Raw genomic sequence first — 15,019 nt, 5'->3', positions numbered from 1 at the left:
ACACACACACACACACATACACACAAACACACACACAGACACACACAGACAGACAGACACACACACACACACACACACACACACCATGATTCACGATATATTGCCAGGTTAAAAATATTGAAACCTATTTCAGGATAAAGAATTCTATATGGACTTCAAACTGGTTTGGGATGATGTATCACCCAACCCTAACACACATCATGATCACAATATATTGCCAGATCAAAAATTATGGAACTGGTATCACAATATGGATTTCAAGCCAGTTTTGGACGATATATTGCCCAGCGCTAGTTTACCACTGTGAGAATCAGATACTAGACTAGGTTGATCTTTGGCTGAATCCATAAAGGCTCTTCTTGTTTTCTTACCTGGGAGTGAGCACTGTAAGTCGCTGCATTGCACTCTCTTAATCTACATATCACACCGAGCCATTAATTTGTAAGTGTAATCCTATGGCAGCCATACTTACCAGGATTAGAAATTAGTACCAAAGCAAGGGCAGTCAAAAGAAGATGGAAAGACTTCAGAGCTATGAGCAGGTAAAAGTGTATGTTAGCTGTAACTCTACAAGAAAGGAAAAGAAGACTGAGAGGAGACAATGGGTCTGTCTTTTATACTGGACTAGCTGGGATTCCAGGGAATTGAATTGAATTGCAAATGTGCCCTCTCCTCCTAAAAAAACAAAACACCAAAAACCATTGGGCAGCATTCCCTGAAAACAATGGGCACAATGTGCAAAGTCCATTAAGTAGTGAAATATTAAAGGTGGTAGATCTTAAAGATGTAGATGGGTCCATTTAAATGCCCCGATGCCCCAACTGTAGCACATATATAGGGGTAAATTGTGCATAGAAATGCATATATTAATGAAAATAACATTAAAGTGTATTATATAATGAATCCAGATTATCCTCCACCAGAGCCAGGGCCTTCTCAGTGATGGCTCTGACCTGGTGGAATGCTCTGTCCCATGAGACCAGGGCCCTGCTGGATTTAACTTCCTTCCGCAGGGCCTGTAAAGCAGAGCTATTCTGCCTGGCTTTCAATTTGAACTTAGCCTGATCTTTTATTTTCCTTCCTTCCTTCCCTCCCCCTCCCCTTTTTATGAAGATTACCCACTCTGGGATCCCACAGCTAATTCTCCCCTGGTCTCCTCGCTGGCCCAAATAGGCCTAATTTAGCCAGCTGGCTCTGGTGATCATCTAAGGTTTATTGGATGGATTTTCCCCCTAAATAGATTTTTGAATTTTGAATTTATTGTTATTCACGTTTTATACTGTATTTTATGCTGTTTTTTGTTGCATCAGTTAAGTGTTTTAAATTTGCTGTTAGCTGCCCTGAGCCTGGTTTTCTGAACTGGAAAGGGTGGGATATGAAAAAATTATTATTATTATTATTATTATTATTATTATTATTATTATTAGGGATGTATGTGTGCAAAATTAGATACATGTCTGCAGTTCAGTTTTTCCTTTTCTTTTAAATTACAATCTGCTATGGAAATGTAGACAACTCAAGAATGGAAAAATGCAAAACTGAGAGAAACCAAAATTGACAGGTTTACCCACTCAAATGTGTTAGTAAAAAATTATAAATAATCTTGCAGCTTTATCTCTTCCCACCTCTGTGTTTTCTTTACATAGAAGGCTTGAGACAACAAGGCTCAGCTTTCTGAGGATTCGTTTTGCTTTGGGTACCTTTTGAATAACTTCTCAATCAAGGATTTAAAAACTGTGCTTGTTTTGCATGTGGGTCTACGCCTTTCCATATCCAAGTTAAGATAATGATACAGGAATATCCAAAATTGACCATAGGAGGTGGGGGAGAAACCTCTCCCCATCAATGACTTTTTCATAACAGGTTTCGTCTGGAATGACCACTTACCTGGGAGTGCTGGGGATTAGTAGTTTGAGGCCTGAGATAGCATAGACTAGGGTCATTTTCTGCCCTGAGTGGCCATGCTGGGGGGACAGCAATGCCTTCCACCATGGCTGCACAGTTTGATGGGAGGTGCCCCATTCAAGCAGGCCCAATGGGTCATTCAGGTGACAGTAGGTGGGGGAAGAGTAGGGGGATGTCAGGATTTATGATTTCCCTCTCACACCAAGGACGTGGCAAGCTGGTGGTTTAATTACGCTTAGATTTATTAGTCTTTACACAGTAGTTTCAGTCCGAGCTCACAGCTCAGTCATCTGCTGCTGCTGACGATGATGTTGAACTCACTAAAGGGCGGGTTCTTCTCCAACAGTATCTCCTGAGCTCTGCGAGTGCGGCTTTTTCCAGACTGAAGTACAGAGTGTTTGAGGACTGGGACATTCGCAGGGAAACCAAAATGCTTATTTACAAAGCTATTGTACTACCAGCCTTACTATACGCTTGTGAAACATGGGCCACTTATAAACACCATCTCCAACTCCTCGAAAGATTCCATCATCACATGAACTGATATCTGTTTTCCCCATATCTGAAAATACTGCAATAGAAACATTTTTTGCAGGCAACAAAACATTTCTCTCACATACAAGACCATACACACATTGTGCCCCACTCACAGAGATACACTCAAAGAGATACACTCTTCCTATCTGTCCAAATGGACCTCTCTTACTCCATCTCACAGACTACCTGTCGCACACATACATCAAGTATTGAGTCTAAAGTCATTCTACTCTACAGCAATTAAGACTTGGACTCGATGGCCCTTGGTCTCTTCCAACTCTATGATTCTAAGATGTTCCCACTGTTGTTGCAGTCCGAGCTGTGGTGTCCAGTGTCCAGTGTTGCATCTTGTCTGTCTTTTGGAGATCAGTTTCAGTAAATGCACCCTGATGATGTGAACAGGGTGTTTGTGGGGATGTGACTTGTGAAATAAACCAGTTGACCAGGTAGGTCCAGGGCAAGATTAATGCTTCCTTGCATGAGGGAGTGTTGACCAACCACTGCCTTATAGGACTAATTCTGTAGGATGGGCCTTGATGCCTGTGAAGGGAAAGGACTGTTTAAAAGAAATAAGAACTTGGGTGATAATTATGCTGGGAATTATGCAGTCAATTTGCTTCCTGTATCCAGCAATGACTGACAAATAAGTGATTTGGATGTTTGGCTCTGACCCCCTTTTCCTTTATATTTCTCTTTAGAGTGATATAAAAATATTGCTTGATTGAGTGATGGTGGCGGCTCCTCTTTTTGTAAATTCTTTCGTGCTATTATTATTTTTTAAGTGCATGTCCTGGTGGAAGCCATGAATATCATACAACGTGACAGTAGAATAATTCTGCGAGAATTGGGGTAGGGGCGAAATGCAGCCAGCCTCCTGTGCATAGCTGTCAACTTTTCCCTTTTCTTGTGAGGAATCCTGTTCGGAATAAGGGAATTTCCTGTAAAAAAAGGAAAAAGTTGACAGCTATGCTCCTGTGTACCTGTGTTCAAGCCACAAACTTCTACCACATACAGCAGTTATCACAACGTCAAAGTAATAAAAATCTCAAGGAAAGCTAAGCAATATTTTTGGGAGAAGGAGAAGTAAACATTTGCATGAGTGAACATAGTTCATTCCTGGTATAGGGCCATCATTCTCACCTTTGGAGCTGTCATTCTCATCCTGGCAATTGCAGATAGCAGCATGGCCAAAATGTTGAACACTTTCCAATAGCGTTAAAGGTCGCAGGGCACTTGATAAATGCACACACACCGTTTATCTGGCGGCATTGGCTTTGCTTGTACACATTAGCAGACGATCCTGTTTCCCCACCAAAAGAAAAAAAAAGTTTACAAGGGGAAACAATAACAAATAATCAGAGCCCAACATTCCTATGTTTCATTACAATTGGCAACATTGTCATTTCACATTGCAGTGCTGGGAAAGAGACTTCCCCAGGGCTGGGAAGATCATGTGGCGCAAGATTGGAACTACCAGGCCAGATGGAACGCTGGACATCCTTAGATCAAAGCAGTTTCATCTCTTCATTTAGTCAACACTTTTCTAGCCTTAATTCCCACAAGGAAGCCATCTTTTGTGTAATCTCACTGTATACAAGTTGTACAAGTGATAATAAAGTATTTCAATTACTGCACACACATTCAAGTGTAAAGCATCAAGATATCTGACTGTATGTAGGCCCCTACAAGAATAGTAATCACCACCACCACCACCACCATCATCATCACCATCAACCAGGGCTTGAACTGGATAGGAGGATGTGCCTGTGCATGCCACCCCTGACGCCAGCCCTCCCCCATACAAGCCACACCTCCTCCATTCAGAGTCTTTAAGAAGGTTGGAAGGGAGCTTCTGCATGTGTTTGGCTAATGACATTTGGAAGCCCCTTGGTTAAGTCCAAGGGGATGCGAATGGCACTGTGGTATAAACCACTGAGTCTTGGGCTTGCCGAACGGAAGGTCGGCAGTTCAAATCCCAGTGAAGGGGTGAGCCCCCATTGCTCGGTCCCAGCTCCTGCCAACCTAGCAGTTCGAAAGCATGCCAAAGTGCAAGTAGATATAGGTTCCACTCCAGCGAGAAGGTAAATGGCGTTTCCGTGCACTGCTCTGGTTCGCCAGAAGTTCGTCATGCTGGCCACATGATCCAGAAAAACTGCATGCAAGCAAAAACCCGTTTCCTCAGCCAGTAAAGTGAGATGAGCACCACAACCCCAGAATCGTTCGTGACTGGACTTAACTGTCAAGGGTCCTTTACCTTTACTTTACCTGGTTAAGTCCAGAACTTAACTAATGACTTACCTGGATGAAACAAAAAGCCAAGGGCAAGAAAGAGAAGGTAACAGGTCCTCATGACGATGAGAAGATGAAGACAGATGGGAACTCTCTATCCCTAAAACAAGAGCCAGAAAGAATGAAATATGGTGACTTCTCTCCAAAGCTGTTCATAAATTTAGTGGAACAATGGTGACTGGTGGGATTGGTAGAACAGATGGCAGGTATCGAAAAGGTAGGTGGAATAGGCAGAATAAACCAATTCTCCATTTGTTCCCATTCTCCTCCCTGGTGAGTTCTACAAGGGCAACAATGAAACTACCGACAGCCAGGGCCAACTCTGGATTTGTTGTAAGTCAGAATACAGTAATGTGTGGGCTGTCTGCAGGCAGATATGGAAGTTTCCCATGCACCCAACTGGACGAGTCTCCACCACAACCAATTGTTGCATGTTGTGATGTTGAAGCTGCAGAATATTGAAGTATAACCATGGGAAGAGGACCAGAGCTTTAGCTAGAACTTTGAGATGTTCTTGAAACAGTCCTGATTAATGTGCTGGATAGCTCTTATAACAACAGACCAAAGTGGGAGCCTTCCCAGTAATGCTGAAAAGCAGGCAGTCCTACTGATATTGAAATGTCAGTTGCATGGTTTTTCTGCCCAGACACACATGTGAGGGGTGTATTTGACATAGCTATACCTTTGGATTAGGATGTGCCGAGTGTCACAGAAAGCTGATTTGTCAGGGAAGAAGGGAAATGTCTGTACACACCTCTGTAAGTTCAAGGAAGTGTGAATGTGTATGGGACAGAAAATAGTGTGTGGCTTTGAGAATGGGAGAGGGGGCTTAAAAAATGCTTAGCATTCTCATTGGGAAGGCTGTATTCAGGTAGCCCCAATGGCCCACACTCCACAGCTTGTGAGGACATGTGCAGGCTGACCTGGGTGTGGCCATTCACACATTCATCTTGGCAAACACCTTAAAGGATCTTTTGATGTTGGGCAGTAGGTGCTGCAGAGATCTGGCACCTTGTTAGAGAACTGAAGAGCTGTTAGTTAGTTAGTTAGTTAGTTAGTTAGTTAGTTAGTTTTTTTGTCTCTCAAGAAGATTGGCAGGGTTTTTTTTCTTCTTCTTGTCCTACAAAAGGAGGCAAGTTGAGTCAGAGGACATCAGCCAGGTAGGAATTGGGTGAGCAATTGGAAAGTGCCTTTAAAATGAGAGTAAATTACAAAAACTTGCCTTTCAGAGCTGTGGGAACTGAGAGTTAGGGTATGTGTCCCCTTTAGGGTCAACTTCATTTATTTATTTTTATAAGATATTTATTGAGATTTTCCAAATGTTACAATATAAAAATGAAAAAAAGGAAAAAAAGAAAAAAAAGAAAAAATACAAAATACAAAATAAAAATGATTAAAAACCACTCAATTTTTCCATTACTTATTTTTCCTTAGCTTGTTTCCCGGACCTCCTCATACCTCCCTTTTTTGTATTCCAGTTCAGTTTGTAGGTTCAGCAAATCCTTACCCTCTTTGTTTATCCTAATCTTTGGTCTTAAAATAGTAATGTTAGATTTTTACCTATTAACAACCCATTTTTCATATTCCCTTAAAGCATTACAGCTGGAAACCACTTAATTTCTATCCAACATCATTCTAACATTCATCCTTTAGGGTCAACTTCAAACCCTACGCAAAAGTCTGGAGCCATGTGGGGTGAAGCTTACTTCAAATCTGTTCACGTGTGGCTTCTGGGGCTAGATCATAGAATCACAGAATCTTAGAGTTGGAAGGGTTCCCAAGAGTCATCTAATCCACCCCCCTACAATGCAGTGTTAAGTTGATGACTAAGCCCACACATATCACAGATCCTGTTCATTGCTGATCAGAGACATCATTAATGGAATATTTCGGGGAGTTGGAGATGGTGTTTATAAGTGGTTCATGTTCCGCAAGTGTACAGTAAATGGAAGACAATCTTACTTGGCTACGAGTGATCACCAGAGAAAGAAGAAAGATCCTGTTGTGTTAATTAATCAATTTCCCACCTACTTCACTCAACGATCTTGCATTATTTCATTATTCCAGGGTACTCTTGCAGACAGATTTGAAGCAGGAGGGAAATGTTTCCTTGCTTTTGCTGGAGGGATTTATAGAGAGTGAAGGAAAGTAGAATTAGTAAGCAGTTCAGGACCAAAGAGCTTCTAGATAAAGGTAAAGGTACCCCTGCCCGTACGGGCCAGTCTTGCCAGACTCTAGGGTTGTGCGCTCATCTCACTCTATAGGCCAGGAGCCAGCGCTGTCTGCAGACACTTCCGGGTCACGTGGCCAGCGTGACAAGCTGCATCTGGCGAGCCAGCGCAGCACACGAAACGCCGTTTACCTTCCTGCTGGTAAGCGGTCCCTATTTATCTACTTGCACCTGGAGGTGCTTTCGAACTGCTAGGTTGGCTGGCGCTGGGATTGAACGACGGGAGTGCACCCCGCCGCGGGGATTCGAACCACCGACCATGCGATCGGCAAGTCCTAGGCGCTGAGGTTTTACCCACAGCGCCACCCGCATTCTAGATAGGCACAAAATGCTAAAATGAAGAAAGTTAAAATGTTAAAGGCTAAAAATGCAGAACGAACTTTTTCAATGAAGGAAGGGGAGGGAGAAACAGATCTCAGGTTGGTTTATGAATCCATGAAGGGGGGAAGATAGGAGCCAGTTGAAAATATTACCTCTCCTTGTCTGTGTGGCTTGCTGGTCTTGTGGTGGAGGCAATGGGGTGCCTCTTCAGCAACAGGAGGAAAGATAAAAAGAGAGGGGATGTGTGTGTTTTTTAATGCAAAACGTTGTTGAGGAGATATGGTTAAGTGGAGGAAATGTCAAGCAGTTTTCTTGGCTTCTAACTAAAAGTGGCTCTGATCCAAAGTACACAATGATATAGGTGGGCAGCCATGATTCAAAGCACACAGTAGTATAGGTGGGCATCAGAAAGGGACAGGGTAGGAGGAAGGATGAAAGAAGAAAGAGGTCTCACTGTAACCATTTGCCCAAGGACCCAATTTTTCTAAGGTTGGTTTTGTGCATAGCTCATCTAACCAGTTATTTTTAAAAGGGAGCAGTCACAAGGCAAAGACATGAAAGCACAGGTTATACGGAATTCAAAATTATGAAAAAGCAATGTAGATGTTTGTCTGGGAACTTTATATCCCAATAAGAAAAAGCAATGGAAGAAAGCAGTAACATATTGTGCTGGAGACATGGCTACCTGAAGAAGCGTCTCCACCCCCATCGTTCTACCCGGAACTGAGGTCCAGTGCCAAGGGCCTTCTGGTGGTTCCCTCGCTGTGAGAAGCCAAGTTACAGGGAACCAGGCAGAGGGCCTTCTGGGTAGTGACACCCGCCTTGTGGAATACCCTCCCACCAGATGTCAGAGAGAAAAACAACTACCAGACTTTTAGAAGACATCTGAAGGCAGCCCTGTTTAGGGATGTTTTTAATGTTTAACAGATTATTGTATTTTAATATTTTGTTGGAAGCTGCCCAGAGTGACTGGGGAAACCCAGCCAGATGGGTGGGGTATAAATAAATGATGATGATGATGATGATGATGATGATGATGTCCAAACCTCATGAACCAAGTTGCATGGAACCGGTAAGTGTGACATCAAAATATTAGGGAATGCACTGCTGCAACAATGTACAGTGGTAGCTTGGGTTACAGATGCTTCAGGTTACAGACGTTTCAGGTTACAGACTCTGCTAACCCAGAAATAGTATCTCAGGTTGAAAGCTTTGCTTCAGGATGAGAACAGAAATCGCATGGAGGCAGTGGGATGCCCAATTAGCTAAAGTGGTACCTCAGGTTAAGAATAGTTTCAGGTTAAGAACAGACCTCCAGAATGAATTAAGTTCTTAACCCGAGGTACCACTGTATGTGCTTTTAAATTACAGTGTTACCTCAGGTTACATATGCTTCAGGTTGCATACACTTCAGGTTACAGACTCTGCTAACCCAGAAATAGTACCTCGGGTTAAGAACTTTGCTTTAGGATGAGAACAGAAATCGTGCTTCAGGGGCGTGGCAGCAGCAGGAGGCCCCATTAGCTGAAGTGGTACCTCAGGTTAAGAACAGTTTCAGGTCAAGAACGGACCTCCAAAACGAATTAAGTTCTTAACCCGAGGTACCACTGTATGTGCTTTTAAATTACTTTCATTTCTCAATCTTCCTCTTTCTTACTCAAGAATGGGGACATGGTTCACCCCTATAGTCTCTTTTTAAAGACTTAAATTGACTTCTTAGGGAGCAAGGTCTGGATGCAAGTTTATTAATAACTTTTTACAAAGGACGTGTGGGTCCAGAATTGGCCTCGACAGTCACTTACGGACTTATTGTTAAAACCGTGTTTATGGAAGACAATCTTACTTGGCTATGAGTGATCACCAAAGAAGAAGAAGATGTCACAGAGGAGCCCCTGAATATGATAGATCCCTTTAGGGGGGTATATATAATGAATGAAAAACAGATGCCCATAGCAATCCCAGAAGCATGACAGGCAGACTGCATGGCCTCCTTACATGTGGATATTGTCTTGTGGATTCCATATCTGGACATGAGATGCACTTCCATCTACATCCCAAATGGTAATATGTCTCCCCAACTCATGGCCTGTGTAGTGCTTCCATTGTCCAACAATTTGTATAGCATACCTTTGGTGGCTTATAGAATTTGCATACAGACTGTCATACAATTTCACCCCATCAGTGTCAAACATAAAAGGAGACACAGTAAACTTTTGGACCATCTGCATTATAGTTTTTATTTTTTATTAACGCATGGTCTTTGAAGATTTACACCAAATGTGCTTTTGTGATCCTTCAGCTGGTGGACAAAACAACGACAATTCCTGGATAACACTGGTGTTCAGGTAGGAGCTGATGAATCCTCAAGCCAAGTGGCAGCAGAGATGGACCCCATCATTCAGAATCAAAACTAAGATGTTTGGAGATTATAAATTAATATTGACAAATTCACACATATCTTGATAAATTGTAAAATGCTGTTCCTGCTTCCCCCTTCTTCCTGCACTCAACCCCACTTCTCTACAGATTTTGTGATAATAATAATAATAATACCTTTATTGTCAATGTGTTTATTCGATCTGTGTAGAATGAAATTAACTGAGCCTCCCCCCCACAAACACTCAATCTCATTGCATTTTGTGTGCTTGTCCCACAACACACCAACCCCGAAAATCAGTTGCACTATATTATTTTCTGTTCATGAACTTTTAATAATAAAATTATATTTGTTTAAATGTATCTTTATTGTGTTTCATGACCTCCCTGATTTTGTATGTGAGCTGGAACTCGTCTGTGACTGAAATAATAAATTCATTCATTCATGTATTTATTTAAATATTCTTTTGAACCTGAAAAGAAAGAATTGTGAACAAAATATTATGAACATAATGAACAAAAGTCCTCTTATGTCCTACTTGCTAAACAAGTAGAGAAATATATTTATATAAAGATCTTAACCCACCAGATTTGGCAGTGGGAGCAAAACAAAAATTAAAGCATAGGAACAATACTATGGTTTTAGACCTCTCTTCTGTGTTCAGTCGTCTGAGAGCGGGCAATAAATTCCTTACTTAACTAATCAACATACCACAGATGCCCAAAAACTTTGTTGTTGCAATATTCTGCAGCGCTTCAAGTTTCTAAAGTCCCTTCTGTGCTAGCCCCCTTTGGAGCAAGTTGCAGTATTCCACCCTGGATGTAATTAAGACAGACCTGTGGCCAGATCTGATCTCTGCAGGGACAGGTGGAGATGGTGAACTGGCATAAATTGGAAAAATGTCTACCACTTTGGCATTTCCAAGTAATTCACTCCTTTTGACATTCAACAAATGCACCTTGCTTTTCTTGTTGGTTGGTTGGTTGTGGTATAACTCTCACCTTATGCAGCAACGTGTTGTACTGCATTCTCCAATGTCTTCATATTCTTTCTCACAGCTGTCTTTGCAGACGCCACCCAAGTTACCACATTTTTCCTCGCCTATTACCTGAGCAAAGACTGTTCCTCCCAAAGAGAAAAAGAGGAGGAGGAGGAGGAGGAGGAGGAGGAGGAGGAGGAGGAGGAAGAAGAAGAAGAAGAAGAAGAAGAAGAAGAAGAAGAAGAAGAAGAAGAAGAAGAAGAAGAAGTTACTAAGAATCCTTTTCTTTCCATTACAACTAGTGAACTTGAAAACTGCATCTAGCTAGTTATCCAGTTGCTTTCTTTTCCTCTTGGCATCATTCCATCATCTGATTGTTGGGTCTTATTGCAAATTCTGTTTTTCCTAAAAACAGTATAAACAAGGGATAGAGAGCCCCAAGGACTGTGGTACAGAACGACGGCTTGTGAAAAATGCTCTCACTGTTGCCAAGGGAAGTTGTTTCCGCATGTCTAGTTGTCATGATGGGGCAATTATATATTTTAAGGTGGGGGTCACAGTTGGGGAGACCAGCACACTGAGACTTCCCTCCAAGTTGCACCCCATCCAGCTTCTGTTGGAGGCTTCTATTGCCACCAAAAGCAACATTTTCCTAAATTCAATTGCCATGCAGAACACAATTTCTAAGTGGGGCAGTGGTGCTTCAACCTGGCATGGCTGACCCAAGACCTGTTGGCACCTGAAGCATACCATGAAAAGGTACCATCACCCACTAGGGAAGAAGGGGTGAATGAAGGGAGGGAGGAATGAAAATCTACATTGGGAACAACTGGAACAAATACATAGTTGTGTTTAGCCTAGTCATTTCAGTGTAAAAGTAGCAGTCAATGGCCCAACAACTAGCCATCTCCACAAAGGGAATTGTTTCAGTGGAAGAAGCCTAGGGAGTTCTAGGAGAATATGAGCAAGACAGGGAAGTTAGATCCCCAGCAGTGAGCTGCATGCAAACACATTTGGAATACTGTGTACAGCTTTGGTTGCCTAACCTCAAAAGGGAGCTGGACTAATAACTTACCTGGATCAGCTGAGAGGATTAAGGCAATGGCAAGAAGGAAATAGTAACAGGTCTTCATGGCTTTGGTTAGGCAAAGGTCGGTGTTTAGCTAGGAACTCTATATCCCTAAAAGAAGAGATGCCATGACTGAAACAGAATATTTATAGCACTCTGAAAATTGCAAGGGCTCCATCTATTTAAGCTAGGGCTGAGCTCACATTTCACAATAAAAAAAAAAATCTGATGAGGGTGGTTCCTCCTGAAAAGTTGTGAAATAGCCTCCCAAATTCCACCACCCATGAATTTTGGGGGAAAGATGAGGCTGTAACTTGAATAGCATTTACCGTATTTTTCGCTCTATAAGATGCACCATACCACAAGACGCACCTAGTTTTTGGAATAGGAAAACAAGAAAAAAATATTCTGAATCTCAGAAGTCAGAACAGCAAGAGGGATCACTGTGCAGTGAAAGCAGCAATCCCTCTTGTTCTGGCTTCTGTGATAGCTGTGCAGCCTGCATTCACTCCATAAGATGCACACACATATCCCCTTACTTTTTAGGAGGGAAAAAGTGAGTCTTATAGAGCAAAAAATACGGTACTTTTATTGTACTCCATTCCCTGCCCTTGGAAATAGGGGCCCCTATTTGAGGTTTCATTAGCAAAAATTGCATGACTGCACCCCCAATGCAGTAGTGGGCTTTGGGCTTTATAGTTTCAGCAGTGCCCTGTGCAACATTCATTCCCCACCTCCCGCTACTTGCTTTCCATTGCCACTTGCTCATCATTGCTGCAGTGTCCCCTGTGGCACCCTCTTGGTCTGGGGCCCAGTCCCATGCCCCTAAATCTGCCTCTGCCCAAGGAAGTCAAAATAACCCAGCCCCAAACCAGCCCATGAAATTATGGGTGAAAATCTGCTGTTATAAAAAGGAGAAGATCTACTCAAATTCCCTTCACTCACCAGTTTCACTACAATTCTTGATCGGTGTGACTCTTCCCAAGGTGCAAGGGGTCTTGGAGGGAAATGGCAGCGAAGTTCTCACTCTTTGCTAAAAGCCAATCCCTCGAGTGCATCCTTTTTATAGCTACTTCACAGCAGTTGCAGCCTTCCCTCTGGAACCACATGATCCAAATCTCCAGAGAGGATTGGTGCTCCCTGCCTGAGGCATAAAGATCAATTCTGAAGCTCTCACAAGTGCTCCAGGCAAGAACGACCCCTTCACAGGATGGTACAGCTGCAACATTCTCTCATTTTGACACTGATATCTCCTCAGTCTCTGCAGAGAGCACATGAGATGCTATAAAACAGGCATGTCCAACTCCCAAGAGACTGCGATCTACTCACAGTATTAAAAAACTGGCAGTGATCTATTTAGGGAGCTTAAGTTGTTGAGCTTCTTTTGGGGGGGGTTGTAGTGGATCACAGAAGGTCCAAAGATCAACCAGGATTGACCAGTAGATCACAATCGACCTCTTGGACATGCCTGCTATAACAGCTTGCACTATTTGCCTCAGGTTATTACTGTATTCATCCCAACGTGAAGGATAAAATTATACTGATGGGTCCCAGATTGGCCTCAAAGTCCAGGATACTGTGGACTTGCAACAGCATAGGCTATTGCAAGCTTCCTGGGGAAACACACATTGGATTTAACATAAGAAGTTCTAAGACGTTATTTCACTCAATTACAACCATTTAAATAAAAATAAAAATGGTTGCATTCTGAGACCCGCATTGCCTTCGGAGACCCATTCATCCCCTGCCTCTGCTCCTTCATGAAGCAAAACATCTTTTTTTGTAAAGATTATATCTTGGCAACAGTACGTACAATGCAATCTTCTTCTTCTTGACTTCTGGGCAATTAAGAAAGCACAGCAAGGTATTTAATGGCCTTTCCTGAACCCAATTCAGGGTCCATGATGTCCAGCACTCAGTTTCCTCCAGAGCAGCCAGTCATGAATTAATGGGAAGCTCAGAAAAAGTGCAGAGAAGCAGGAGTCACAGGCATACATTGGCTGCGTGTGTGTAATTTAAGCTCTTTAGAACCCATGAGAGATCATGGTGTATCAACCAACCAACCAACCAACCAACCAAACAAACAAACAATACTGTTCTCAAAGCTCAATATTCTATTAGGAACTCATGGTTAATAACCACAGGTAATGTAGCCCTTCAGATGAGATCCACCTTTTGCCTGCTATGGAGGGTGAGATAAATTTCTTTTTATTGAAGAAGAGAGAGAATATACTGAAACCTCCATAACTTCCCAGATGCTTTTGCTCATATGTAGTGATGTCCACTAGCTGTTCAGTAAATAACTGGAATAAGAAAACCAACTATTTCAGATACTCCATTCTCTCTGTGCAATTAATGGTTTGCATTTTCAGTGAGGTTTGGTGTGTACAGCTTGGCTGCGATATGCTAATGCAGTTATGTTAACCAGGGTTTGAGAAGGCTGCTGATTTCAGTTTCCTCCAGTTTCTCATATCTCCATTTTCAAATTCATTTCAACGCCTTTTTGCAGAAGAGTCGTCGTAATTCATGCTTGCGGCAGTTGGGTTAATGCCGCCCGGAGTAATAATAATAATAATAATAATAATAATAATAATAATAATAATTTATTTATACCCTACCCATCTGGCTGGGTTTCCAGGCAGAGGGCAGCTTCCAACCAAATATTAAAAACAATACAGCATCAAACATTGAAAACTTCCCTAAACAGGGCTGTTTCAGATGTCTTCTAAAAGTATGGTACAGTGGTACCTCGGGTTAAGAACTTAATTCGTTCTGGAGGTCCGTTCTTAACCTGAAACTGTTCTTAACCTGAAGCACCACTTTAGCTAATGGGGCCTCCTGCTGCTGCTGTGCCACCGCGCCGCGATTTCTGTTCTCATCCTGAAGCAAAGGTCTTAACCTGAGGTACTATTTCTGGGTTAGTGGAGTCTATAACCTGAAGCGTCTGTAACCTGAGGTACCACTGTACATTGTTTTTCTCTTTGGCATCTGGTGGGAGGGCGTTCCACAGGGCAGGTGCCACAACCAAGAAGGCCCTCTGCCTGTTTCCCTGTAACTTGGCTTCTCCCAGTGAAGGAACCACCAGAGGGCCCTTGGCGCTGGACCTCAGTGTCGGGGCAGAACGATGGGGGTGGAGATGCTCCTTCAGGCAGCCATGTGCCCACCACAATGTGTTACTGCTTTCTTCCATTGCTTTTTCTTATTGGGATATAAAGTTCCCAGACAAACATCTACATTGCTTTTTCATAATCTCAAATTCTATATAACTGTGCTTTCATGTCTTTGCCTTGCGACTGATCCCTTTTAAAAATA

The 15,019-nt window shown here is 42.5% G+C and overlaps 2 long non-coding RNA genes across 2 annotated transcripts; both read right to left on the bottom strand.

The window, feature by feature from the left end:
- Positions 1-2,129: 2,129 nt before the first annotated feature.
- LOC308474732 lies at positions 2,130-6,852 on the bottom strand. Its single transcript, XR_013984905.1, has 4 exons — positions 6,763-6,852; positions 4,741-4,831; positions 3,583-3,742; positions 2,130-3,380 (listed from the first exon to the last, which is right to left on the bottom strand). It is a non-coding gene; the product is annotated as an uncharacterized lncRNA (long non-coding RNA).
- A 2,641-nt stretch (positions 6,853-9,493) lies between these two features.
- LOC308474678 lies at positions 9,494-12,759 on the bottom strand. Its single transcript, XR_013984820.1, has 4 exons — positions 12,653-12,759; positions 11,714-11,818; positions 10,661-10,778; positions 9,494-9,692 (listed from the first exon to the last, which is right to left on the bottom strand). It is a non-coding gene; the product is annotated as an uncharacterized lncRNA (long non-coding RNA).
- Between the last annotated feature and the right edge of the window lie 2,260 nt (positions 12,760-15,019).

This window comes from Podarcis pityusensis, assembly GCF_964106645.2.
Source record: "Podarcis pityusensis genome assembly, chromosome: 3".
In the NCBI taxonomy this organism is placed as follows: Eukaryota; Metazoa; Chordata; class Lepidosauria; order Squamata; family Lacertidae; genus Podarcis; species Podarcis pityusensis.
Note: the sequence above shows the minus strand (reverse complement) of the source record. Positions and strands in the feature narration are given on the sequence as shown.